General features: G+C 35.1%; 1 protein-coding gene across 4 annotated transcripts in view; it reads left to right on the top strand.

Moving 5' to 3' along the window:
• CTNNA3 (catenin alpha 3) overlaps nucleotides 1-26,455 on the top strand; it is a 1,725,986-nt gene that overhangs the window by 1,631,424 nt on the left and 68,107 nt on the right. The gene's annotated exons all lie outside the window — the stretch shown is intronic.

Consider the following 26,455-nt stretch of genomic DNA (forward strand, 5'->3'; position numbering starts at 1 on the left):
CCTTTCTTCCAAATAAAAATTGGTCTTATAAACTTTGAAATTATAGTGGAATTTGTTTTGATGTCATTTGCCATTTTTATTGACACGATTGAAATATATAAAATCATATTCAACTATTTTGCTGTTGAGAATTTTGCAATGGAGGGAAGAATAGTTTTGAAGTAAATGTCTTATCTTTATTAAATTTGGAATGCTTGAAAATCCAGTATGATTGGATAACTCAATCTATTTCCACTGCAACTCCCCTACAGAAAATAAGTTGCTCTCAGATCTATAGTGAATATAATATTGTATTAATTACAATACTACAGAGATAAAATGGAGGAAACACTAAAAGACTAATGGGCTAATTATGTTAAAACATTTCCATTTCCAGGCAGACATATGACAAAATAATCAAAATTCCTTTCTTACCTTATTCATTTTATAGACATGGGAAGTACAGTACCATCAAATTATACTAACAAATTGTTAAATATATTTATTATGTCTGCATATTTTCTTTAAATGTCTATTTCCCCTGGGCTTTTATCAGTTACTCCCTTTTTCTCATTTTCTTTTTTTTTTCTGTAGTCCTGTGTTTATTTAGATCATTTAATGTAGTATTAAAGTATTTCACTATCGCAGATTTTTCTTTTAATTTTCTAAAGTATTTGGGATCTTTTAAAAAATCAGAACCATAGATAAACTACATCATACAAGTACAAACAGAAGAAGATAAACTAGGGCATGCTGTAGTGAGAGGCATGAGGTCTTCCAATTTGGCATCCTTTCTAGTTCTTCACTTCTACTTTCTGTATTCTTGGACACCTCAGTGGAAGATAGTTTGAGAATTACTGATCTACCTAAAAATTCTATGTATTTAACTGTACTGATTATATTCCCCATCATGCCTTCTGTGTAAATACTACTCATAGAGCTGATTGAGTCATTTTCATATAATTATAGATATTTATATATTCCCACATATAATTGTATGGAGCTTTAACTGAATATAGATGAAAGATAATTAATCTTTTTAAAAAAATTTGAGAAGTAATCATTAAATAGAATCGTTGGTCCTGTGTTTATTGTAAATTATGACACAATTCCTTTGTAATAAAATTCTCAGCTAAATAGGTAATATATGACATTTTCATGAGTTAGTTTAGCAGTTTGGTTAAAATATAAAATGTTTCATGTCTGTCTTGGTTATACATTTATTAATGCCATATGGTCGATCATCTGTGCAGCTGTCTTTCTAACTGGTTTCAGACAGCTGAAAATGAAAACATGTTTGCTTTATAACTAATACAGAAAATAAATATTTTTCACTTATAAATATAATTATGATTGATTATCATCACTATAAAGTATACTTTTTTTAAGACAAAAGTGTAGTCTATTTAATTCTGAGGAATTATTTATTGAAAGGGAAAAAGACATAAAATTATAAGATCTAAGACCTAGAAGTTCCTACAAGATTACCTTTTGCAACCCTCTCATTTTATAGATAGGGAAGATAATTCCTGTTTTAAAAAAATCAATATCCCTTCTAGGGTGAATGGTTTGAGAAATGGTTGATATCTCTCTGAAGGCCACTGAACTTCAGGTCTTTAGATTTAATGTGACATTTCACACAAAACAGAAGTGTTGCTTATGTAATAAGTGAAACATATTGCAGTGTAATTGCTCTACATGAGTTTTGAGTGCCCATAAAGAATGACTTTGGTAAAATATATGTCCTAATTGTGCTCATTAAGCAATATGAATGTTTATCTGTGTGTGACTGAGTATTTTCTTTTAGAATAATACTGATGATATATTAAGTCCTCCACATTGTTCACCTGTATAATATCCATACTTATATGTGATGGTTTGTATGCAACTGCAACCTTTACAAACTAATTAATTAAGTAGTGTAGTGCTTTATTGAATAAGACTTAAAAGTAGTGAATAAAAATACTTCTGTTTCAGCATAGGCTATTTTATATACTGAACACTTCTGCACTCATTCTTTATAAACCAATAAAAGAATGTGTGTATGTATGCGTATTTTATTTATTTTTTATGTATGTATATTTTAATTCACTTTATTTCACAGTATAGTTAGATAAGCACTTGAGCTCCAGGACCATGGGTGTGTTTGTCTTTTGCAGTTTGTATCTAATATGACAGATATTGGGTCATGTCACACGTTTCTGGGATAGAATTGAAAAGATCTCTGTAAGACCAGTCATCCTCTCCTGTGGTCAAGGAGTTAAGAGGATACAAAAGATTGTCCCAAACGCATGTGTTCTGACATACCTAGCCGTGATAATATCAGTACAATAAAGATAAAGAAGGGCATAGAAGATATGAGAACAAATCATGTATATCTTTGGGAGAAAATGAATTATTCTTCAGAGAATTAGTCTAAAACAACCCATTAATAGACTATAAATCCCAGTATTTATGAATATATCATTCTGAACTGCATCAACAAACAAAATCCATTTTCTTGGTTGTCAAACCCAAAATTTGATGCATAGCATCTTGTCAGATAACAATTGCTCTGTTTGGCATTATAATTAAGGGGCGTTTAGGATGCTTCACACTGTCTCCTGTTTATGTGCCTATTCACACAGAAGAGGTTCAGAGGTTCTCTCGCTGCTGGAGGTCTCTAGTCCTAATATATCAACCCTCTGTCATGGTGTAAGACAGCTAAATTCTCTCAGCTGTAACACCACCTGTAGTGACTTTGCTTTACCTTTGCTTGCATTTCAAATAAAACTTCTTCAATAGTATTTCATTTGGTAATATAAATAACTTAAAGAATCTATGGAGACCTTTAGTTATCTCTTCCAACAGAAATGCAAAAGGTAATGTTTTAAGGCTTGCTACTTAGAGTACTCACTATTGGCTATCCAGGGCTTTATTTGGAAACTCTCTGTACTGCTGTGGTCAGAGCTAACTCTGGAATAATAAAAGTCTTTTTTGTCACCTTTATCCCCACCTGATTGATTTCATAGGAATAATAAGGCATCACACTGGAGTAAGAACAGTGATTCAGAAAAGTGTAAGAAGCATATTCTAAAATATTCTTGGTAGTACAATGTAATGTAATTGAAATGATCCAATTGTAATGAAATTGGATCTCTTTTTGAGTACCTCTGCATTTTACAGTCCATTCAAAGATCTATATTCATACACATTGCTGAAAAAGAAAAATGTAGTTCAGGCATCTATAAAGCTCAGGTTGTATTATGCACTTTAATTGTATTATGAACCCAAGATTTATACTGTTAGACAGAAAGAAGAGACAAAAAATCCTAAGTTGTGATATTAATTTTTATTTAAACATCTGGTTAGTGAAAACCCGATGGTTTTCTGGTTAGGTTAAAGGCTCTACCAGTGCAGAATTTGAAATACCCATTTCTGTCATTATACATTAATTTGAATTTATAACTGCTTTCTTCCACACCTTCCAGAAACTCATATATAAAGTTTTAATGAAAGTCCCTAATGAAAGTAATGCCATTATGTCTTACCTTGAAATGTATACCAAATTAAAATTTGTACCAAATTTCAGATTATATTTGAGTAGAAGTCTATTGCTTTATGATACATTTCCTATAAAAAGACAGAAAAAATAAGTACCAGTTCTACTGAGGTCAGAAAGTAAAAATTCAAGGATTTTTCTTAACAATGAATGGAATTCTTTAAATAAATTTCAATGAAATTAGACTTGCTTTTCAGACAATTGTAATGTAATCCAAAAGGCTTATTTCTATTTTGGTGTAAGTCTTCAAACTAACTCAAAATTACTTATGAGTAAAGTGAGGTCTAAAATCTGAGTGCTTATATTGAGCAATTAGAGTCTATCCTCTGAGAAAGAAAAGTCATCTGTGATTGCCAATTTTTTGTGTCCTTAAATGATAGACCATAATTTTTCCCTTGTGCATGCCACTCTCCTGTGTGTCCTAATAGCAGTTGATAGCATGGAATATACACGTTACAGAAACAAGATGGGAATCTAATATGAAGACTGTCTTTCTTCTCTATTGGATTGAGATGAGGGCATATGTCATATATGGCATAGTCACAATGACAGTTCACAGGGTTTCCCTCCCAGGCTGTATCCAGAGCTCTTAAAGTACTATGTTTCTGAATTCTACATACCACATAGGCTTAACTGGGTGGTTATAAAATGGGTGTATCTCAATAAATGAGTACTGATTAACTGGTTATTATCTCTGTGTGTCCTTAGGCATCTCAGAACTTCTTAGGCTATTATCCATAAAATGAGTTTGAAATACACTCGTATGTTCCACTCTAGGTCCAGTACTCTCTGATCACCAAGTTTCTCTACAAAGACATGTTAGCTCACCTTTTTTTCTTAAATTAGAAAACAGATGCTATAAATGATTGTGCCTCAAATTTACCATGAAAATGGATGAAAACACATAGATTTTTATTTGTTGAATATTTAATTATATATATATCATACATATATATGATTTTATCATCTCACTTGCTAAATTGCTATATAGATTATGATATATATATTTATATATTACATATAAATATAATATATATTATGTACACTTCTCCATAAGAGAGACTTTATCCTAACATTTATCACATAACCATTCATCTAGAACAGAGGCTGGAAAACCTTTTCATATAGGGCCAAGTAGCAAATATTTTAGGCTTTGCAGGTTATATGGTCTCAGTCTTAACTACTTAACTCTGCAGTTGTAGCACACAAGTAGTCATTGACAATACATAAATGAATGGGTGTGGCTTGGTTCTCATAAAGTTTGTTTTTTTTTTTTTTTTTTTTTGCGGTACGCGGGCCTCTCACCGCTGTGGCCTCTCCCGCTGCGGAGCGCAGGCTCCGGACGCGCAGGCTCAGCGGCCACGGCTCACGGGCCCAGCCGCTCCGCGGCATGTGGGATCTTCCCGGACCGGGGCACGAACCCGCGTCCCCTGCATCGGCAGGCGGACTCTCAACCACTGCGCCACCAGGAAAGCCCCTCTCATAAAGTTTTATTTACAAAAACAGGTGGTAGGCTGAACTTGGCTTGTCAGCCATAGTTTTTCAACTCCTGGTGTAGGTCATGTGGAAAAAATTCTGAATATATTCACCCTCAAATGAGCTATGTTCATTGCTATTGTGACTTCATTTCTACCACAGCAAAACAATATCTAGAAAGATCACTAGTCTATTAGATGCTGATATTGTTTTCCTTCTCATACATAAAAAATCATTGATTTCTAGCACAAGTATCTATGCAAGTAATTTAGCATTATTCTGAACTATAATGAAGCAATTTTATTAAATCACTGCACTGTCCCACACAGTAGCCCTTAGCCAAGCGAGGCTATGTAAATAAGTATAAATTAATTAAAATTAATACAATGAAAAATTCCAATTTTTAGCTGCACATGACACATTTCAAATGATTCTAGTGGTTACCATATTGAATAGCATAGGGAACATGTCCTTTTCTGTAGAAAGTTCTGTTGGGCAGTGCTGATACTCGACTAAGAACACATACCTAACCATTAAAGATAAAAAAGCAAACATTCTCATGTAAGTGATAGAATCAAAGTGTGCTAGAAGGAAATAAATTTTAAACTTTCAGAATCTACAATTACAAGTTTCATACTGGCAAAGATTTCTGTTTGATATTATTAGCACAGAAATTTCCTAGAAATTTGTGTCATACCCTTTTATATTCAAAGGAAAATTCTAGCTCTGGGTATGTGATGTAAAGAAGCTATTCAACTAAATTGCTTCTTGTTGACTTCTGTTACTCAGAATTTATTAAATAATTTTAAGAAAATTTGGGCTTCCCTGGTGGCGCAGTGATTGAGAATCCGCCTGCCGATGCAGGGGACATGGGTTCGTGCCCCGATCTGGGAAGATCCCACATGCTGCAGAGCGGCTGGGCCCGTGAGCCATGGCCACTGAGCCTGCGCGTCCGGAGCCTCTGCTCCGCAATGGGAGAGGCCACAACAGTGAGAGGCCCGCATACCACACACACAAAAAAAAGAAAATTTAATTTAAAAATCTGAGCTTTCATGCACCCAAAAGGGGGTTTTCTGTAGGCTCTTCTCTTTATGTGTGTGTGTGTGTGTGTGTGTGTGTGTGTGTGTGTGTATGAACTGTATTACTTCATTATTTCCCCTCTATAAACTCACTTCCAGCCCAGGGCATTAAAAATAATTTATTTGTGTTTGTATGATGAATAGCCTAAAGAAATTTGAATCAAGACACATCTTGGCTTGTATTTGTTCACAAGCTCTTATTACTGAAATGTTTTAGAAGTTTCAGAAAAAAATTGAGATTCTAAAGGGAAGTACACAGGACAAGTTTTAATTTTTTAATCTAGTCAAGGGAAACAGCCTTGAATCAATTATCTACAGTTTTCAACATATAATCAAGGATTTTGACAATATTTAGATGTTGAATTGCCAAGCTATTAGCAACGAAGAGATCTGATTATATATCCATATTAATAAACACCTGTCATAATAGCATAACAGATGTTCTAGAAACACAGCTAACCCAAAATGTAAATTTAAAAATTTTGTTCATATTCCTCTACATGTTACCTAAATTAAATATTATAATTTACTTGTTCTATTAAAATTCAACTGCTGAAATAATTTCTCTCAATAGAAAATGTTTACTTTAAATATAAAAGGTTTTCATGGAAATCAAAACCTATTGCACAAACATTTGAAATTTTCAAAGTACATTAACAAAATACTGAAGATAGGTGTGTGTGTATATAAAACACACACATATATATTACCCAATTTCGGGTATGCTGTTTTAAAATTTGTGATAGTACATGCAATTTTAGTTGATACTAATATATGTCAGTTACATAGATTAATAGTTTTTGACAAAAGGCTTATTTGTTGAATACTGGTCCACTCAATACAGTGGTTTTATAATGTACTAAACTACTGAAACGAATGTATTCTCTTTCTTCTAGGAGCATATTTCATGAAAATAATATAGACAAATAGCATATGTAAAACAATATTGATTATTTGAATAAATGTAATATGTAGTGTATATTACCAAAGAAATGCATGCACAAGACCAAAAATAGTCTCTATCCACAGTTGAGTGGAGGGGTTATTTTATTGTATAGATGCGCTTATTTTTCTCAGCACAACTCCAGATATGGAAAATTTCCTATGCACATTTATATAAGACAGGTATCAATTTAAGAGAGTGTCTACTAGTTAACTATGCCAGATTAAAGTATTTGTCTCAAAGAATTTCAACATCATATGCAGATATTATTAATAATGGCATTCATATATCTCTGCAGAAATTTGAAGTACACAAACTACTTTCATATGCATTAACCCATTAAACTCTAGAAATTATTCCATGAGATGGGCAATACTGACATACTATGCCTTTTTTAAAAAGGGGAGATCTGATACTGAGAGAGGTTAAGTAGAGAATGCCTGTAAGTGATTCATGTGTCTCACACCTCAAGATTATAGTGCACTGACATGAGCATCCAGATTCCTGGTGTTGACAGCATCACTTTTTACAGAGGCAGAAACCAGTCATTAAATGGAGTAGTATAAAAATTCAAGGATGGTGATAAAAACAAACAACCGAGGGAGAAATGTTAGGGTGCCACATAAGCTGAATATAGCCTGAATATTGTCTGTAAGGAGACGAAACTTTGTTAATAGAGAAGAGAGTCAGAGATAGATAGATAGATAGATACATACATACATACATACACACACGCATACTTTCAGATGATGGAAAATTAACCATAGTGAATGTTTAAAAATTGATATGGCCATGAAATTTATACCTATTTCCATTTATTAACAAAGTGATTTTTGTCCATATGGTTAAATGCTAGAACATTGAGTTTTATGTTGAAGTGCAAATATCATCTTACTATAAATTTATTTCCTACTGAAGGTTGAAACAGAAAAGTTACTGTTTCTCTTCCTCACTTCTCTTCTCTCTTCCTCCCTCCCTCCCTCCCTTTTCACAAAGCCACCAGCCTTCCACAGCTTCTTTTGCAAAATGTCAAATTCTGACACCTTAGTTCTTCATAGAAACTCAGTCTTATGCCTTTTACATTTCTCCTTTGTTAGCTGCTGTCTGTCACTGTAATTATCTGAGAGGGATCAGTTTGCTCTTCCAACATTTATGCTGTCTTCTCTCTGTAGTGGAGGTGAGTTTTGACAAGAACACTGTGGAACATATTCTTCTCCAGATCCACCTCAATCATGACTGTGGCATTAGGTGTTTTTCCACTTATTTCTTTTCTTCCTCCCTAGTTTGGGTTTAAGAGCAGCCTTATTCATTCCTACTTTCATATAAAGAAAAGTTTTCTTCTTCTTCCTCTTTGTTTATTGTACTTAATTTTTTAAATGTCCTTTTTCTTCCTCCGTATTCTAGAATGTATTTATCAGAACATACAATGGTGTCTTAACAAACATGCCAAATATCTGAACCTAATACTTCATTCTTGTAGGAAATGACTTCTGTGTTGCTCCAGACAGCAGAGCTAGGGCTAGTGTGAGGAATTCAGCAGACTTTTTGCTCAGTTTAAACAAATAGCTAACAGTTAAAGCTGCCAATCTCACACACACAAAAAAATCCATCCCTAGGAGTTATGGGCTCCCATGTGGAAATATGAGGTCAGAAAGTTGGTAACTATTAGGCTGGGAGGTGGTAGGAATTCTTTCCATAGTTGAGAGAACCCAGACTAATTAGCCAGCAAGTTCCCATTCAACTATTAATTTCTATAATTGTATAGTTCAAAGGCATTTGTGATTATAAAGTATCATGATTCATGTCCACTCTGATTAGCTATTTTTCATTCACTTGTCTCATTTTACTTAGTTTTATCCTTAAATATCATTACATGTGGTTTATTGTACTTATTGAAGAAATAAATTAGCTCCTTTGGAAATACTCTGTGGATCACTTTTAGAACTTCAGCTAGACTTTAAAATGTAAACATTATATCTTTTTTTCTTATCTACATTCAGTTTTTGTTATATACTTTCTCCTGTCAATTTCCAATCTTATTACAGATTACTTCCTCAGCGAATACTCCGTGCTGCTCCAACCAAGTATTTTATCATATTACTCAGTTTTATTTTCATCTTACTACTACCCATTTGAAACAATCTTATTATTTTACATGTTTATTTCTTAACTGTATTCCCTATTAGATTTTAAGCCTCAAGAATCCAAATGCCCAGGAACAATTCTGGTCTATGGTTATCTTTAAATAATAAATTCAGGATAAACAAATGATTGAATGAACTATGTTTCTACTTTTAAATTTATGAAGCTTAAGATATAACAAGAAGACAGCCTTGTTCAAATGGTCCTCCTGTCGAAGTGACATTTCCATTCAGTCACTTTATGTTACAGAGAACAGGAGCCATGCTTTATTCATCTTTCTATCTGTCATATTTCCTAACAAAGCACCTCACATATAATCAATGATCAGTAATTATTTGTCAAATGTATGAGTAATTGACACTCTTATGGAACTTAAATAGCTTTTCATAAGGAGTCTTAGAAAACTGGAATAGTTCATGATTAGACACAGGAGAAAGAGAGGATGTATTTTTTTTTGGTCCCCAAGGAGAATAAAAAAAACTGGCAACCTTGGGTAGCATAAGCATAGAGAAAGAATCAGAGACATCAGGTTGGATGATCCCCTGTTCTGCCAATTCTTTAATGTGTAAACTTGATTGAATCACTAGCTTACATGAGCATCAGTATATATATTTTTTGTAATTGGGGCTGATAAGCATTGTTATTACTATACTGCAGGTTCATTCCATATATATCAAAATTAAATAATCTGTAGAAATGGGCTTTTTAGTTTAGAAAATGCCATACAATTGAAACTTATTATTATGGGTAACATTAAAACTTCTGTGAAATCAAGGCTTAGCAATCTGTTTAATCAACAAGTAAAACTAGAAGATGTATTCATTTTTAACTAACAGAGAAATGGGGGGGGGATAGAAGAGAAAGTTCACTGATAATGAACTATCAGAAAAGAAAGCAAGAAAACAGTCATATTTTAAAATTGTATCAAGAAGAATAAAATACCTGGGAATAAACTCAAAGAGGTGAAAGACCTATACTCTGAAAACGATTAGACATTGATGAAGGAATATGAAGATGATATAGAGAAATGGAAAGATATCTTATGTCTATGGATTGGAAAAATTTATGTTGTTAAAATATCCATACTACCCAAAGCCATCTACAGATTTAATGCTATCCCCTTTCAAAATGCCCAGGACATTTTTCACAGAACTAGAACAAATAATTCTATAATTTCTATGGAACCACAAAAGACCCCAAACTGCCAAAGCAATCTTAAGAAAAAAGAACAAAGCTGGAGGTATCACATGCCCTGACTTCAGACTATACTGAAAAGCTATAGTAATCAAAACAGCCTGGTACTGGCACAAAAACAGACACATAGATCATTGGAGCAAAATAGAGAGCCCAGAAATAAGTCCACACACTTATGTTCAATTAATCTACAACAAAGAGGGAAAGAATATACATTGGAGAAACGAAAGTCTCTTAAATATTTAAGTGTTACTTGGAAAACTGGACAACTACATGTAAAAGAATGAAATTATCAATATAAAAATTATCATATCATGTATAAAATAAACTCAAAATGGATTAAAGACCTAAATGTAAGATCTGAAACTATAAAACTCCTAATTAAACTTTCAAATTTTTTGCGCAGCAAAGGAAACCATGTACAAAATGAAAAGACAACCTACTGAATGGGAAAAAATATTTGCAAATCATATGACCGATAAGGGGTTAATATTCAAAATGTATAAACAGCCCCTACAACTCAATATCAAAAAATTAACAAGCAAATTGCAAAATGAACAGAAGACCTGAATAGACATTTTTCTGAAGAAAATATACAGATGGACAACAGGCATATAAAAATATCTCAACATCTTTAATTATCAGAGAAATGCAAATCAAAACCACAAAATGGTTATCATCAAAACGTCTACAAATAACAGATGCTGGCAAGGATGTGAAGATAAGGGAATCTCAGTACACTGTTGGTGGAAATGTACATTGGTACAGCCACTGTGGAAAACAATTTGAAGTTTCCTCAAAAAACTAAAAATAGAACTACCATTTGATCCAGCAATTTCACTCCTAGGTATATATCCAAAGAAAATGAAAACACTAATTTGAAAAGATACATGCACCCCAATCTTCATAGCAGCATTATGTACAGTAGCCAATATATGGAAGCAGTCTAAGTGTCCATCAACATATGAATAGATAAGGAAGATGTGGTGCATATATACACACATACATACACATACAATGGAATATTACTCAGCCATAAAAATAAATGAAATTCTGCCATTTGTGACATCATGGATAGACCTAGAGAGTATTATGCTTACTGAAAAAAGTCAGAGAAGGAGAAATACTGTTTGCTCTTACTTATATGTGGAATCTAAAAAATGAAACAAAATAATGTACATAACAAAACAGAAACAGACTCATAGATACAGAAAATAAACTAGTGGCTACCAGTGTGGAGACAGAAGGGGGGAGGGTCATGATGGGGTAGTGGATTAAGACACAAACTACTCTGTATAAAATAGATAAGTAGGGCTTCCCTGGTGGTGCAGTGGTTGAGAGTCCGCCTGCCGATGCAGGGGACACGGGTTTGTGCCCCGGTCCAGGAAGATCCCACATGCCACGGAGTGGCTGGGCCCGTGGGCCATGGCCGCTGGGCCTGCGCGCCGGAGCCTCTGCTCTGCAACGGGAGAGGCCACAACAGTGAGAGGCCCACGTACCACAAAAAAAAAAAAAAAAAAAAACAAACAAAAATAAAAATAAAATAGATAAGTAACAAGAATATATTATACAGCAAAGGGAAACATAGCCATTATTTTGTAATAACTTTAAATGGAGTATAATCTATAAAAATATTGAATCAATATGTTATATACCTGAAACTAACAAAATACTGTAAATCTACTATATTAAAAACAAACAAAAAAAGAACCAGTAAGAGAGAAAGTATTAGTATCTGATGGGGATTTGTGGGTGGCAACCATGGTGATTATGTTGGCTGAGCTAAATTGGGGCTTCATCCATTTCAAAGCAATAGACTATGTGAAGTCACAGATGAAATAGAGATGTATGTTTCTATCAAACAATATTATCCAAAACAAAGTGTCATCCCATGTAAATGGATAAGTGAGTCCAAATGGTCAGAGACATTATGTCGTGAAGCTAATCATTGTTAAAATAGAAACTGTAGCAAAGATATATGCTAGTGCTTACTAAGAATCTCTTCTCAGGTAGTTGTTATGAAATTTTATTTCCAAGAGACAAACTACAGCAGGAGGCCCCCTTCTGGTAGCAGGGTATGGCCATCAGAATCCTCAGTATAAGCAGCAGTTTAAATGACTTGACTCCCCTTTACCTTTGTCCCATTAGGCCCAGCTGAAACCTCTGCAATTCCACCAGTCTGGCCTGGTACACTTTCTCCACTGTTAGTTATCATGTGCATGGCTTAATGGAGGGAACATAACCTTTGAAAAGAAACTTAAATCATTAATCTCACTTTGGTGATCCTTGGGAGTCATCTAAGTATGTGGAAAACTATAAAGGATGCCATGCTCATCTCTCAGAAAACAGAGCATAACCTAGAGTTTTCAGCCCTTCAGGTATTTGCCATGTTTCCAGAAATAGTAGCTGTGTTTAAAAAATAAGTTGGTCTTTAGTTCCTTGAGTTTTTTTTTTTCTTATTTATAATAGTGTTTTCTGGTTTTCAGTTTTGAATTCAACCTTCACCTTTAGTTCCTTGCTGCTCTAAAAAGTTCCGAAAAATAATTCTTGTTGTCTTTACTATAGCATCTGTGCTCATAGGAATAAACAGTTTTTAGTTGTTCTATAACTTACATAATGATTCCTTCTTTAATATCTCGTATCTAAAATGAGGAGAATTAAAAACATTTCCTTCTTGTTATTCATAGTTTCTATTTGGAATTAATTTAGAAAAGGAGAAGGAAGATATGTTATAGATGAGTATAATATGTTGAATGTACATGCATGCACATTAAAAAATTTAGAATAAAATTGTCTTAGGATAATCATCCATTGCCTAATTTCAGTTATTCAAAGATAGTTATCCACTGTGAATTTGACATTTACTTTGAACCTTTTAAAAAATACTTTAAAAAATAATTTCTAGCTCCTCTCTTGCATGCCTTCTAGTAATCTGTTGTTTGATAATACCTAATAGAGGCAAGAATATAAAAGTCAAAATTATAAAGTTTATTTGTGACTAGCATAAGGGGATTCATTAACTTATCTCTTAAAACGTGTATTTTTGGAAGAACTACGATATGTAAGTCCATGGCTGGTCTCCTCACTGCTCTTCCTGTCTTCAGGCACTCTAGGAAACCCAGACATGAATCATCCATTGACTGTTCTCCCAATAACTTAGAGACTAGTTCAAGAGGGAAGACATGTATATGTACATAACTCTAAGGTAGAAAGGGTTGAAGAACCTAAGAGAGGTACAGGCAAGATGGTAGGAATGTTCAGAGCAATGAAATATTTATCTCCTGCTTTGGGCAACAGGAAAGGTTTTATGGAAAAGATATCATTTGAGCTAAACTTTTAAATAGTAATGTCCAAACTGGTGCTGTGAGATATTCTATTGGAGAGAGAGAAGAAAATATTTGAAATTTTATTTGTTTGCAATCAAAAACATAACATTTGTATTCTTTTTTTTTTTTGTTGTTGTTGTTGTTTAACATCTTTATTGGAGTATAATTGCTTTACAATGGTGTGTTAGTTTCTGCTTTATAACAAACTGAATCAGTTATACATATACATATGTCCCCATGTCTCTTCCCTCTTGCATCTCCCTCCCTCCCACCCTCCCTATCCCACCCCTCTAGGTGAACACAGCACCGAGCTGATCTCCTTGTGCTATGCAGCTGTGTCCCACTAGCTATTTATTTTACATTTGGTATTGTATATATGTCCATGCCACTCTCTCACTTTGTCCCAGCTTACCCTTCCCCCTCCCCATATCCTCAAGTCCATTCTCTAGTAGGTCTGCATCTTTATTCCTGTCTTGTCCCTAGGTTCTTCTGACCATTTTTTTTTCTTTTTTTTCTTTTAGATTCCATATATATGTGTTGGCATATGGTATTTGTTTTTCTCTTTTTGACTTAATTCACTCTGAATGACAGTCTCTAGGTCCATCCACCTCACTACAAACAACTCAGTTTCACTCCTTTTTATGGCTGAGTAATAGTCCATTGTATATATGTGCCATATCTTCTTTATCCATTCATCTGTTGATGGACACTTAGTTTGCTTCCATGTCCTGGCTATTGTAAATAGAGCTGCAATGAACATTTTGGTACATGACTCTTTTTGAATTCTGGTTTTCTCAGGGTATATGCCCAGTAGTGGGATTGCTGGGTTGTATGGTAGTTTTATTTGTAGTTTTGTAAGGAACCTCCATACTGTTCTCCATAGTGGCTGTATCAATATACATTCCCACCAACAGTGCAAGAGGGTTCCCTTTTCTCCACACCCTCTCCAGCATTTATTGTTTGTAGATTTTTTGATGATGGCCATTCTGACCATTGTGAAATGATATCTCATTGTAGTTTTGATTTGCATTTCTCTAATAATTAATGATGTTGAGCATTCTTTCATGTGTTTGTTGGCAATTTGTATATCTTCTTTGGAGAAATATCTGTTTAGGTCTTCTGCCCATTTTTGGATTGGGCTATTTGTTTTTTTGATATTGAGCTTCATGAGTTGCTTGTATATTTTGGAAATTAATCCTTTGTCAGTTGCTTCATTTGCAAATATTTTCTCCCATTCTGAGGGTTGTCTTTTGCATTCCTATACACTAATGATGAAAAATCTGAAAATGAAATTAAGAAAACACTCCCATTTACTATTGCAACAAAAATAATAAAATATCTAGGAATAAACTTACCTAAGGAGACAAAAGACCTGTATGCAGAAAATTATAAGACACTGATGAAAGAAATTAAAGAGGATACAAATAGATGGAGAGGTATACCATGTTCTTGGATTGGAAGAATCAACATTGTGAAAATGACTTTACTACCCAAAGCAATCTACAGATTCAATGCAATCCCTATCCAACTACCACTGGCAGTTTTCACAGAACTAGAACAAAAAATTCACAATTTGTATGGAAACACAAAAGACCCCAAAGAGCCGAAGCAATCCTGAGAAAGAAAAATGGAGCTGGAGGAATCAGGCTCTCTGACTTTAGACTATACTACAAAGCTACAGTAATCAAGACAATATCATACTGGCACAAAAACAGAAATATAGATCAATGAAACAGGATAGAAAGCCTAGAGATAAACCCAAGCACATATGGTCACCTTATCTTTGATAAAGGAGGCAAGAATATACAGTGGAGAAAAGACAGCCTCTTCATTAAGTGATGTTGGGAAAACTGGAAAGCTACATGTAAAAGAATGAAATTAGAACACTCCCTAACACCATACACAAAAAGAAACTCAAGATGGATTAAAGACCTAAATGTAAATCCAGACACAATCAAACTCTTAGAGGAAAACATAGGCAAAGCACTCTGTGACATAAATTACAGCAAGATCCTTTTTGACCTACCTCCTAGAGAAATGAAAAGAAAAACAAAAATAAACAAAAGGGAGCTAAGGAAACTTAAAAGCTTTTGCACAGCAAAGGAAACCATAAACAAGACAAAAAGAATTGTATTCTTAACAGTACTTAATTTATGAGTGACACTGGTATTGCCCTGCATATCTCAGGCAAGAGATTTCAGTGACCTAGAAGGACTGATTATGGTGCCTTCACTTGTTCAGTAGCTTTCAACATATCACAATTAATATACTTAGTTAACTGGATTTATGAATTGCATTATCTAGTTTTAACTAAGCTAACCTAACCTCCATTAAATAGGATACATTGCTTTAAATTTTTCAGAAAAAACAAACAAACCAAAAAACAAAACAAAACAAAATGAAAACATGGATTGAGGATCATTAGAAGACAAGCTCAAGCAAAAAACAAGATGTCAGGGTTAACAATTCTCTATTCCTAGAAGGAGTTATTGGTGAGCCATATTACAAAGGAAGATCAATGATGATCTAGTCAAAACTGACAAGAACTGGGCTAATAAAATTAGTTATCAAGAAGACTGCTTGAATTATGGATTTACATTCCCTAATACTCATGTTAAATTTCTCCTTAAGGAAGTATTGCATCTTGAGATTGTTTTAATGACATTATCATTAGCAAGATATTTAAAAGTTTCTTTTATCTTTAATTGATCTCCTTACAATTTACATTTCTGTATATGTTTTGTAATATACATAATTTATTAGCACAGTAGTACACATGTAACAGAAATAAATAGCATATATAGAAAATGAAGGTAAAACATGTGTTATTCTGTGCTTTACAGAGTAGGATGTATAAATGCCCCAAAGCAACCTGTTTGGCTATGAATATGAATGTTTTGCTGATTAAAACAACAAAAGTTTAATATGAAGAGGTCTTCAGAATGCCAGCTCTTAGCATAATCATATTTGCCTTCTTGGAGCTAATCCCATGGAACAGGCACAATCTTAATGATTTTAGCCTCTGGGAAGATTTCATTTTTTTCCAACTGGGGGTAGATAAGAGTTATTCAGCACCAGAGTCTAAGCCATAGAAATGAATTTTATGAGCTTTCTCTTGAGATGCAAATTTGGATTTTATTCAGAGTAACTGTCCTATCATATGGCCATTGATTTTCTCATTTCCTATTCTTTTCTTCCTAAATAACCCCCACACTTAATTGGAGTCCCAGTGTCTCACATTTAGAAGAACATTTTCAAAAAAGAAACACTGGGGTTTGGAGAAGAGTTCTAGGCTGGAGAGAAAGGCAGCTATCTGAGTCAAGTTTAATATGCTTGCATGCCATCATTAAAGTTTTCAAAAGAATTTCAGGAAACATTTGAGGCCTATTTTCAGAAAGAGAGAACTGGCAGGCCTTGAATGAAATAGACCCCCTGTAGAAAAGAGCAGAGGCGTGTGCTATGATACATCCTGGCACCATGGCCCAAGGCACACTGCTGGGGCAGCACCAAAGCACTCACACCTAACAAAGAGCAACACGATCTAAGAAAGTTACAAAAGAAAAAGGAAGGAAGGAAAAAGAAAAATCGCATCCCTGACTTACCCTTTCTATGTGTTTCTATTGTAATTTTGGTTTAATCAGAAATAAATTATTAAGTATACAATTCTAAACTAGGTTATAGTCCTTTTCATATATTTCAGTCTGATATCACCATGTGACCCTCTAGACAGAGCCATACAGTATAAAGGCAGGTCCAAATACCTGGGTATGGTATGAGTTTATCTTATCCCCAAGGCAAGAGATTTTTAGGGCAAAGGCTGGCACGTACAGACAAGAGGGTGGATCACACAGCTGGGCATAATACTGGATGACTACTATTTTACAATAGTATTGTTTTAACTTTTACTTGAGGAGGCATTACATGTGTTGTCTCACATAGCATTAGCTAAATAGTTGACTCTTAGACCAGATAGGGGGAGAAAGTAAAAAATAATGTGTTTGTCTAAACTAGCACTGATTATTTCATTCAAGTTTTAAAATCATACCCTTTATTTAAATGCAAATCAGCTTTGGGTCACTGTACAATAAAATAATACAATATAGCAAAGCAATGGAGAGCAGCAATAGTGGCACATTAAGAAAAAGACTAGCTGCAGAAATCAGGATATCTCAAGTCATACGCAATCTGAATGAGCCCAGTGAAAATGGTAGGCCTTATAGTGTCCTAATATTTAAAAAGCTGCAGCTATATCTGACTAGACTAGGGGAGGGAGGGCATGCCAAAAATTTACTGCCAGTTTTTATCATCTCCAGAACATGAAGGTCAGATACTGGTGGCAAGCCAGACACTTGAACCCACTCTGTACTCAATATATTAGCTGTGATAAGCCTTTACTAAGCTAGTGGCCTTTTTACCCCCTGTATGTTTCTTCAACTGGACCTTAGGATAACACTGGGCCATGACCAGATTTAGAAGTGAGTTGGTATGTTGGTTTTAAGAAGGTCTGAATGTTGAATAATAAAAGCTAAATTATATTATTTTCCTAAATTGAAAATGATTATCTTCTGAGCCCCCAAATTTGGTCTGATATTAAAGGAATAAGAGCAGCCCATATATCACAGTGGTTTAAGGGGAAGCTGGAAAAAGTGCCCAGGCTCTGTAAGAGATCATGTACATGATTAATGCCGAGGCCACTGCCAACAGGAAAAAGAGGGACTGCCACAGTTGGAGAGTGTGATTGTATTTACAGTGCGTTAGCTTTGGTTAATGTGTGTGCTCAGAGAAGTAATGGAGAGAGGGAGAGAAAAGACCTGTTTTCAAATGTTGGTGCTGAGTATGGATTTTCCATTATGTCCTGAGAAAGTATCAATGAATAATGACATACAGTCCTATTTTTTTGGTGGTGGTGGGGTTTGCTGCTGCTGGAGGGGTACTTTCCCATGACTGAGGGGACGTACAAAGGGATTTCCTTGTCAGTTTTCACCCCCAGTGTGAGTCTGGAGAGCCACCACTGAGACGTTTATCCTGTATTTCACACTTTCTTAACCAATTGCTTCCAAGATGTTTCTTAAGTGATTGCAACTATAGTGTCCCTAAATGACCCCTTCAAGTAAGCAGCAGGTATACTTTTTTTGAGTGTCTTATGAAAAGAACGAAAATAGTCTCTCTGGGTAACTCTGGTTTTCCCAGATCTTCAGATTTCTTCAGGCCCCACCCTTTGATATGAATTGTAAGGAAAGGAATATACAGCTAGCAAACCATTAAGAACCAAGAACCTGAAACTTTCACTGGCAGCTGTAAAAATAAAGAACTAGCAAGCTGGAGAAGCTAGCACCAGAGTGCTGTCAATTTGTTCAAGCTGATTTGGTCTAAGTCCAGGAAAACTAGTAGTTCACTCATAGGAGCCAAGTCGGACTACTTGGTCGTGACTCTTGAGGATTATGGCAGCCTGAATAATGGCTCTCCCTGGTGTCCACCTCCTGATCCTCAGAAGCTGTGACTATTAACTTCTATGGCAAAAGAGACTTTGTATATGTAATTACATTAGAGATATTGAGATGGGAAAATTCTCCTGGGTTATCCGGGTGGGCCTGATGTAATCACAGAGGTCCTCACAAGAAGCAAGAAATCAGAAAGGAGAAGGCCATCGATGTGATGACAGGCAGCAATTGCAGTGATGTGCTCAGAAGACAGAGGAAGGAGCCACAGCTAAGGGACACAGGTGCCCACTAGAAGCTGAAAAAGGCAAAGGAATGGATTCTGGCCTCAGAGCCTCCAGAAGGAACCAGCTCTGCCAAGCCCTTGACTTTAGCCTGGTGAAAATTCTTTACAACTTCTGACCTCTGGAACTGTACAGTGATATGTGTGTTGTGTTAAGCCACTGAGTTTGTGACAATTCATTACACAATTCATTACAGCAGCAGTAGGAAATGAATAAAATGACTCTTCTTGAAGAAAGGTTAAGAGGACAACTGATTAGATATAGAGGGAGCAGTGACAATCAGCATCCATGCAACTACCAACTATAGTTTTCTCTTTAGGTTGATACAGGCATTTCCTTGCCATTGGAAAAGTGGTTGATAGTGACAATGTTTCCTAGATGTCTATGATCTTTTAGGTGAGATAGTAAAACAGCTTATTTTATTACTCAAAAATTGGGCTGAGTTCACTAGAAAAAACATAGACTTATACACCACAATTTTCAACAGTGCTACAGTTCTTAAATGAACATTAATCGCTTCATTTTTGGTTCTAGCAAACTTCTGATGATCAATCATGGGCCCCCGTCGCTGGGCTACATCTCTCTTTGAACCAAAACTCAAAAATCCAGTTGAGAGGGAAAAAAACAATTGTGATTTTCTTTTCCCCTACGTATATCTTCTTTCAGCCCCAAGTAGAATGGAAAAAAAAAGGGGGGGGAGGGGAGAAAGAGAAAGAGAAATGTGAGGTTACTGATAAAAAAACATTCATTGAGAAAGAGGTTATTTTGTAACCCTTGGGAATGTTCAGATAGACAGATAATGATGCTTTAATAGGACCCCACTCAGGACAATGGCTAAGAATCTCTGCTCTTGTATATTTCTTTGCAGTATGTGAAACATTCCACTGATTCAGAGCTATCCATTGAATTTCAGTGTTTCAAGATGCATACTGACAGAAAACTTATGACAGTTTCCATCTACATGATTTCTTTTTAATTGGCTCTGGAAGTACCAATGACTTAAACTCCTTGCTTTTAAATTTAGACCAACTGATATTCATATAGCTTGGAGAAAAGTTAAGGGAATTTGAACTTCTAAGCTTTTGATTCTCATGTATAGGACAAAGATAATAGATTCTAGAAGAATGAGCATGTAAGGCTGCATAAATTGTGATATGCACTATTATGGGAGTATCCATGATGTGAATGGCAACTCTTAAATTTGTGCAGTGAACAACCTGCACAACACTATGCAGCAATGCTGGATATGAGAAAATTGAGTAACTTAACAGTGTCTGGAACATAGTAAGCACACAAAAAGTTTGTTATATATGCTTTCAGTACAAAATTACATAGGAAAATAGTAAAATCTTCACACTTAGGAAGAACTGAAGAAGGTTGTGTATCTGTTTTACTAAAGACAAAAAGAAGAATGCCTGGCTAGGTGACCTCTTCTTTGCCTACAACTTGGAAACAAATGAACTTTGCTAAATAAGGTCTATCCCTATACAATTATATAGAATTATAATTAAAGAATTCTAATGCTTCTGCTTCCACCTAGATGTTTAGCATTTTTGGCTCTTTAAGGGTATTCCATGAAATCTCCTCTAAATTTTACAATCTGTCTAGGATTTGAAACAACATTAACAGGTGGAGAGTAAATTAGAAAATTTGACAGTTAAGAATAGACAAAAGGTTTATGTCTCGGTTTTTTTTTTTTTAGAAAATTAGTTTTTACATTTGAGGAAGGGAATTCCTACTTCAAACACTCACACACACACACACACACATACACACTCGTGCACGTACACAGAGCCCATATACACACAAACAACTGCAGCAGCAACAATAATAATATTGAAATAATATTAATAACTTTAAAAGTATTCTCCCCAGGCTGATCCCCCAAAAGATCTCTAAAATATGCCCTATCCTTGTTTCATAAACAAACACAACATTGAACATGAAAGGCTATTATCACCATGCACAAAGTAAACTTACATAATTTTTATTTTTAATAATAAACCATCTACATGGTGACAATTTCAAAACAAAAGATAGAATTGGTCTTCTGCCCAGGCAAAGTGCATCTCCTATAATTTCAGCTGTATTGGTGAAGAGACTTGGGATTTTCCCAGTTTTTCCCCACCTACTTGGTGACATCCAAAATTCCCTTCACAGGGATCACACACTTTCGTTGCTAAAACGACAAAAGAAAATATTGGATTTTAGCCCCTCTGGGACTGTATATAGAGGAAATGCTCTGAGTTCATAAAACGCTGTTTTCTTTTCTTCCTGTGCCCAGATAGAATACTTCTTCCAGATTTCTTTGCAGTTACATGAGTCTGTGTGTCTGGATTCTGGAATTCGGGTGGGAGTAATGTGTTCTAGTTCTTATCCTGATCCCTAAAATTTCCCATGAGATCCTCACTCATTTTCCATGTCAGCTGTCTTGATGCAATGAACCCTTCTGAGGGTTGTGAAGCCTTAGAGGTTAGGTTATCTTATAATGAGAAGGAGCCTGAGTTCTTAAATGACTGTGTGGTACATGACCCATCACCCACAATCCACCCTGACTGTGATGTGAGAGAGGATTAACCTTTATTAGGTTAAGCCCTTAAGATATTTTTATGTTGTTCTTATAGCAACCAGGCTACTCTGAATAATATGGAATGAGAGGAGCAGAAATGAAAAAATATACATATGCAATGTTCAGACAATATTTCCCCTCTTTCATGGGGCAACACCTTTTTCAGACTTGAATCTCGAAGATTCCTCAGGATACTAATTACTCAGGGTGGTCGTTAGCTGATAACTCACTAGCTTATTTTCCAAGAACTTTTATAGGGTCCTCAAAACTTGAGAATGACACTTTACAAGAGAAAGTAACACCCAGAGGGAGAGAGTTGCATAATTCAAGTTTCATGTTTGAATAGTAGAGAAACAGTATGTCCTTGCTTGAGTCTGGCATCTCTCTTTATCTCATCATTTTCAGCTGCTTCCATGATAATTACTTTTTTCTTTTGTATCTGAAGTCAGAATTATAAGTAAGAGAATTCTGACAGTATCCTTGTAGAGCTAAATCATTAATCTTGGGACGTTTATAACACCAAAAAGACCTGTCATTAAATGTAATTCAGCTCCTTAAAAGCAGTTAAAGAACAACCTTGAACAACAATAACAAGTATGCACGTACAAAGTTTATAGGTATATATATTTATTTTTTTATTTTTTTATTAGTAAAAGGATATTATGGACAAGGCTGTACAGAGTTATATTGTCAGCAGGTGTAAGAAGGAACTCAATTTAATTGTCAGTTCATATTGTCTGGCAAGTGCTATAATCATTAAACAAAAATTCAAAAGGTAAATTTTTATAAAATATCTGTAAAGGGATTAGGAGAATAAAAAATAAAATTTGCTGAGCACCTAATGTGTGCCAAATATTTTGTAAAATACATGATTTTATGTATCCTTACCATGTGGGAAGTAACACAATTATTATTTTAACGAAGAGAAAATAAGCTCAGACCAACAAACTCATTTACCCGAGGCTATATGGCTAATAAGTATTAGGATGCAGACAAAATGTATTTCCCAAGTCCGTATTCATTTCACTCTACTTTATTGCAGCACTAAATTTGAGTGTTAGAATTAAATAACTATGTCTAAAGCTGAGATTCTCAGGTAAAAGTTCTATTTGTTGTATTATAAATAAAAATCAACATTCAATCTCTCATCCTAGTATGGCATTTATAGCAGTTGAGTTTTGAATTTAGTGATTAGAATCCAGGGAGAAAGGGAGAGGGAGGAAAGGTACCAAGAAAAGTAATAAAGAAAAGTTATAATATCTCAAGAAAGAAATCTCAAAATCGTAGGCTACTGGTGCTATTTCAACACTTTGACGAGACTGAGAAAGCCTGTGTAATGTAGCACATTTTTATTTCATTGGGTCTGGGACGTAGATTTGGTTTGTGTTCCTTGAGGCTGTTGTGTATGAGCAAGTCACTGCTGGGGGGCCTCCTTGCCACCTAGTGTCTAAATCTAACCCTTCTCTTAGCTCTCTGTTGCATTCACGGTAACTCTCACCAGTGTCTAAGGAGATCTTTCTAAATATTTTAATGTCATCTTAGTATATTTTATTGGAAGTAGTGTAGAATAGTCATTAAAAGCAGATTCTGTAGCTAGACTACTTGAGTTCAAATCCCATCTCTGATACCTAATAGCTGTGTAACTTGATAAAATATATATTTAATACCTCTTTCCTTCAGATTTCTCATCTGCAAGATAAGGTTAATAATAATTCTAAATTCACAGGATTATTATTATTTTTTTTTTTTTTTTTTTTTTTTTTTTTTTTGGGTGATATGCGGGCCTCTCACTGTTGTGGCCTCTCCCATTGCGAAGCACAGGCTCCGGACGCGCAGGCTCAGCGGCCATGGCTCACGGGCCCAGCCGCTCCGCGGCATGTGGGATCTTCCCGGACCGGGGCACGAACCCGCGTCCCCTGCATGGGCAGGCGGACTCTCAACCACTGCGCCACCAGGGAAGCCCCTCACAGGATTATTATAATCAAATTAATTTGTGTATGGGATAGTACCTAGCACATAGAAAATACTAAGTATGTTAACTACTATTATGGACCATAATATATGCTATCATTGTTTTCATCTCTTAAGTTAACCACAATGTCATGAGACTTATTCTATAAAAATATAAAGGAGAAAAGGATTAAAGGGAAAGTTTTTGGTCATGAAAGGGGGAATAATATTACGTTATCAAAGATTTAGGGGCTACAAAGTGCAAAAGATATAAACAAGCCTTTTGTTTTTTTTAATCAGTAGCAGAAAATACCAAGTCGTTTCAAAGATATTCTTTGTTGCTAAAAAGATAAAATAAGTCCACGAAACTTATTTTATATTTTCTATTATCAAACCAGATCTCTAGTTAGTTGAGCTGTTACTGATCAGCTGTATCATCTTCTTGCTTCTCATGCTAATCAGGAGAAGGAAGGGAGGGGTGGATGCCAGAAATTGAGAGAGGACAGGGAGAGGAGTGAGAATCACAGTTGGGGCAGTATCAAAAGTGGCTGAGAGGTTTGTGTTTTACCAATAAATCAAGTTTCAAAGGCATCCCTTTCACTTGTTAATAAAATTGTCTATGGCATCAACATCACTGGGTTAGTTCAGCCTTTCTCATTGTACCTTCTAAGCTATAACTTAAGAGATTAACTGGCAGACTGTCTACTCCAGAGCTTGGCCTGCCCTCCTTTTTGAGGAGATAGATAGATTATTATTGTAACCACTATTTATGAAAGATTTCTGGCCTCTGGTTTCCTTAAAATATTTCCAAAGTCTACCCCCTCCTCCTTGGGTATCTTTCTCTGTAGGATCCAAACTCAATGATTTAAGACACAAGTTGCTGACAGAGATCCTGAGAACCCATTATGAAAATGATGGCAGAAACAACCTTTGAATGTATTTTCCAATTTGAAAAGCCTTCATTACATCGCACATTTCAAGCTGAGAATGTTAAAAATTTATCATAGTTTCAGTAATTGCAGCTTCCTCTGGAACTTGGCATAATATGGAATCATTTGTAAAATGTATATTTTGTTTGGCACTCAGTAGGAAGCTTGCCAGGCAGTATATTTAATTAGGAGCATGAGGAGAAGAGAATAATTGTAGAGTCTGTCACAATATATTATTGTTACTTTTAAGTTCTATATGTGTTTAAGACAGTGGTCTCATAACAAGGTGTGTATTTAAAGCTAGAGGTAATTTCCTTTTCATCAGCCCAGGGTTTTTATATGGGGAAATATGTTATTTTGAGGGGAAGGGTACATTAGCTACATCCCTTAGATAAAACTCTTTGTCCATTATTTAAGCCAAGTGAGCATTAGCCACTGTCCTTAGTAACAAATTTTGTCCGTTGTTTAAGACCTTGAGAATTGATGCATTGCCTTTTGGGAGCTTGGACAGCTTTATTTAAGTTTAACTTTCTCTGGAGATGCATAGACATAATGAAATGCAGTGCCTGTCTTGAACATAACCATGTACATAACATCTAGTCCTGCCTGATGCATAAAGTAAATTTGATAAGAGCAACTCAAAAAAATTGTAATGATTGATGTTGATTTTTTAGAAAAATTCAAAGCAACCTATGTCAGCAGATTCAAAGAGACGTATGGTGATAACCATCTACTGAGGCCAGGTTTTCATCCTCTTAGCCGTGAGGTTCCATTTTTACAGGAAAACTTGCTTGTAATTTATTTGAGAGGCCCCATGAATAAAATGCAGTGAAAGGGCCTTTCTGACATACCAGTCACAAGTGATTTGATGTTCAGGTTTTCAGGTGTAGAATACTCTGATCATTTTCCTTTGCATGAATCCCTCTATCTTGTATTAGTATAGAATGATAGTCCCTACGTGAACAGAGATTTTTCTCTTAACAACACATCTTATTAGATTTAACATTAGGGCATCTACCCTCAAGACTGGTCCAAGATGTAAATAAGATATTGGACAAAGATTGTGTCCATTCCCCTTCTCTTCAACTCCACTGTATTTTGGCCTCTCAGAATCTCCCTTTCCTCATCTTGACTGGCTTATTCCTCCTTCCATCTTCCTCACTCTTCTTATTCCTGGCAAAGCATCAAAACAGTTTCATTAGTGAGTGATTTCTTCAGGGTCCTATTCTCTGCTAGGAACAAGGAACAGAAACCACATAATTGGAATAGCCAGTGTGTCGATACTCAGTAGAGGGTTAGGAATTGGACATAAAGGAATAAGGAGAGGAGCAGTTTTAGGTGAATGGAACATTTATATCCATTCAGGTCAGGTCTTCATTTATTTTTGAGGAATGAGAAGACAGAAAAATATCTCCTTATCCCTCTCCAACTATGTAAGAAGTGTACTTCTTTCTTAACTACATTGCAAATCCCTAAATAAACCTAACTTTTATTCCATGGCATTAGAAACCAAAATTATCTTAAAATAACAAGCACAAAAATAACAACTTATTGAATGCTTACTTTGTTTAAAACAGCGTTCTGCGCACTTTGTGGAAATTAAAT

Source organism: Kogia breviceps, chromosome 2, assembly GCF_026419965.1.
Source record: "Kogia breviceps isolate mKogBre1 chromosome 2, mKogBre1 haplotype 1, whole genome shotgun sequence".
Lineage (NCBI taxonomy): Eukaryota > Metazoa > Chordata > Mammalia > Artiodactyla > Physeteridae > Kogia > Kogia breviceps.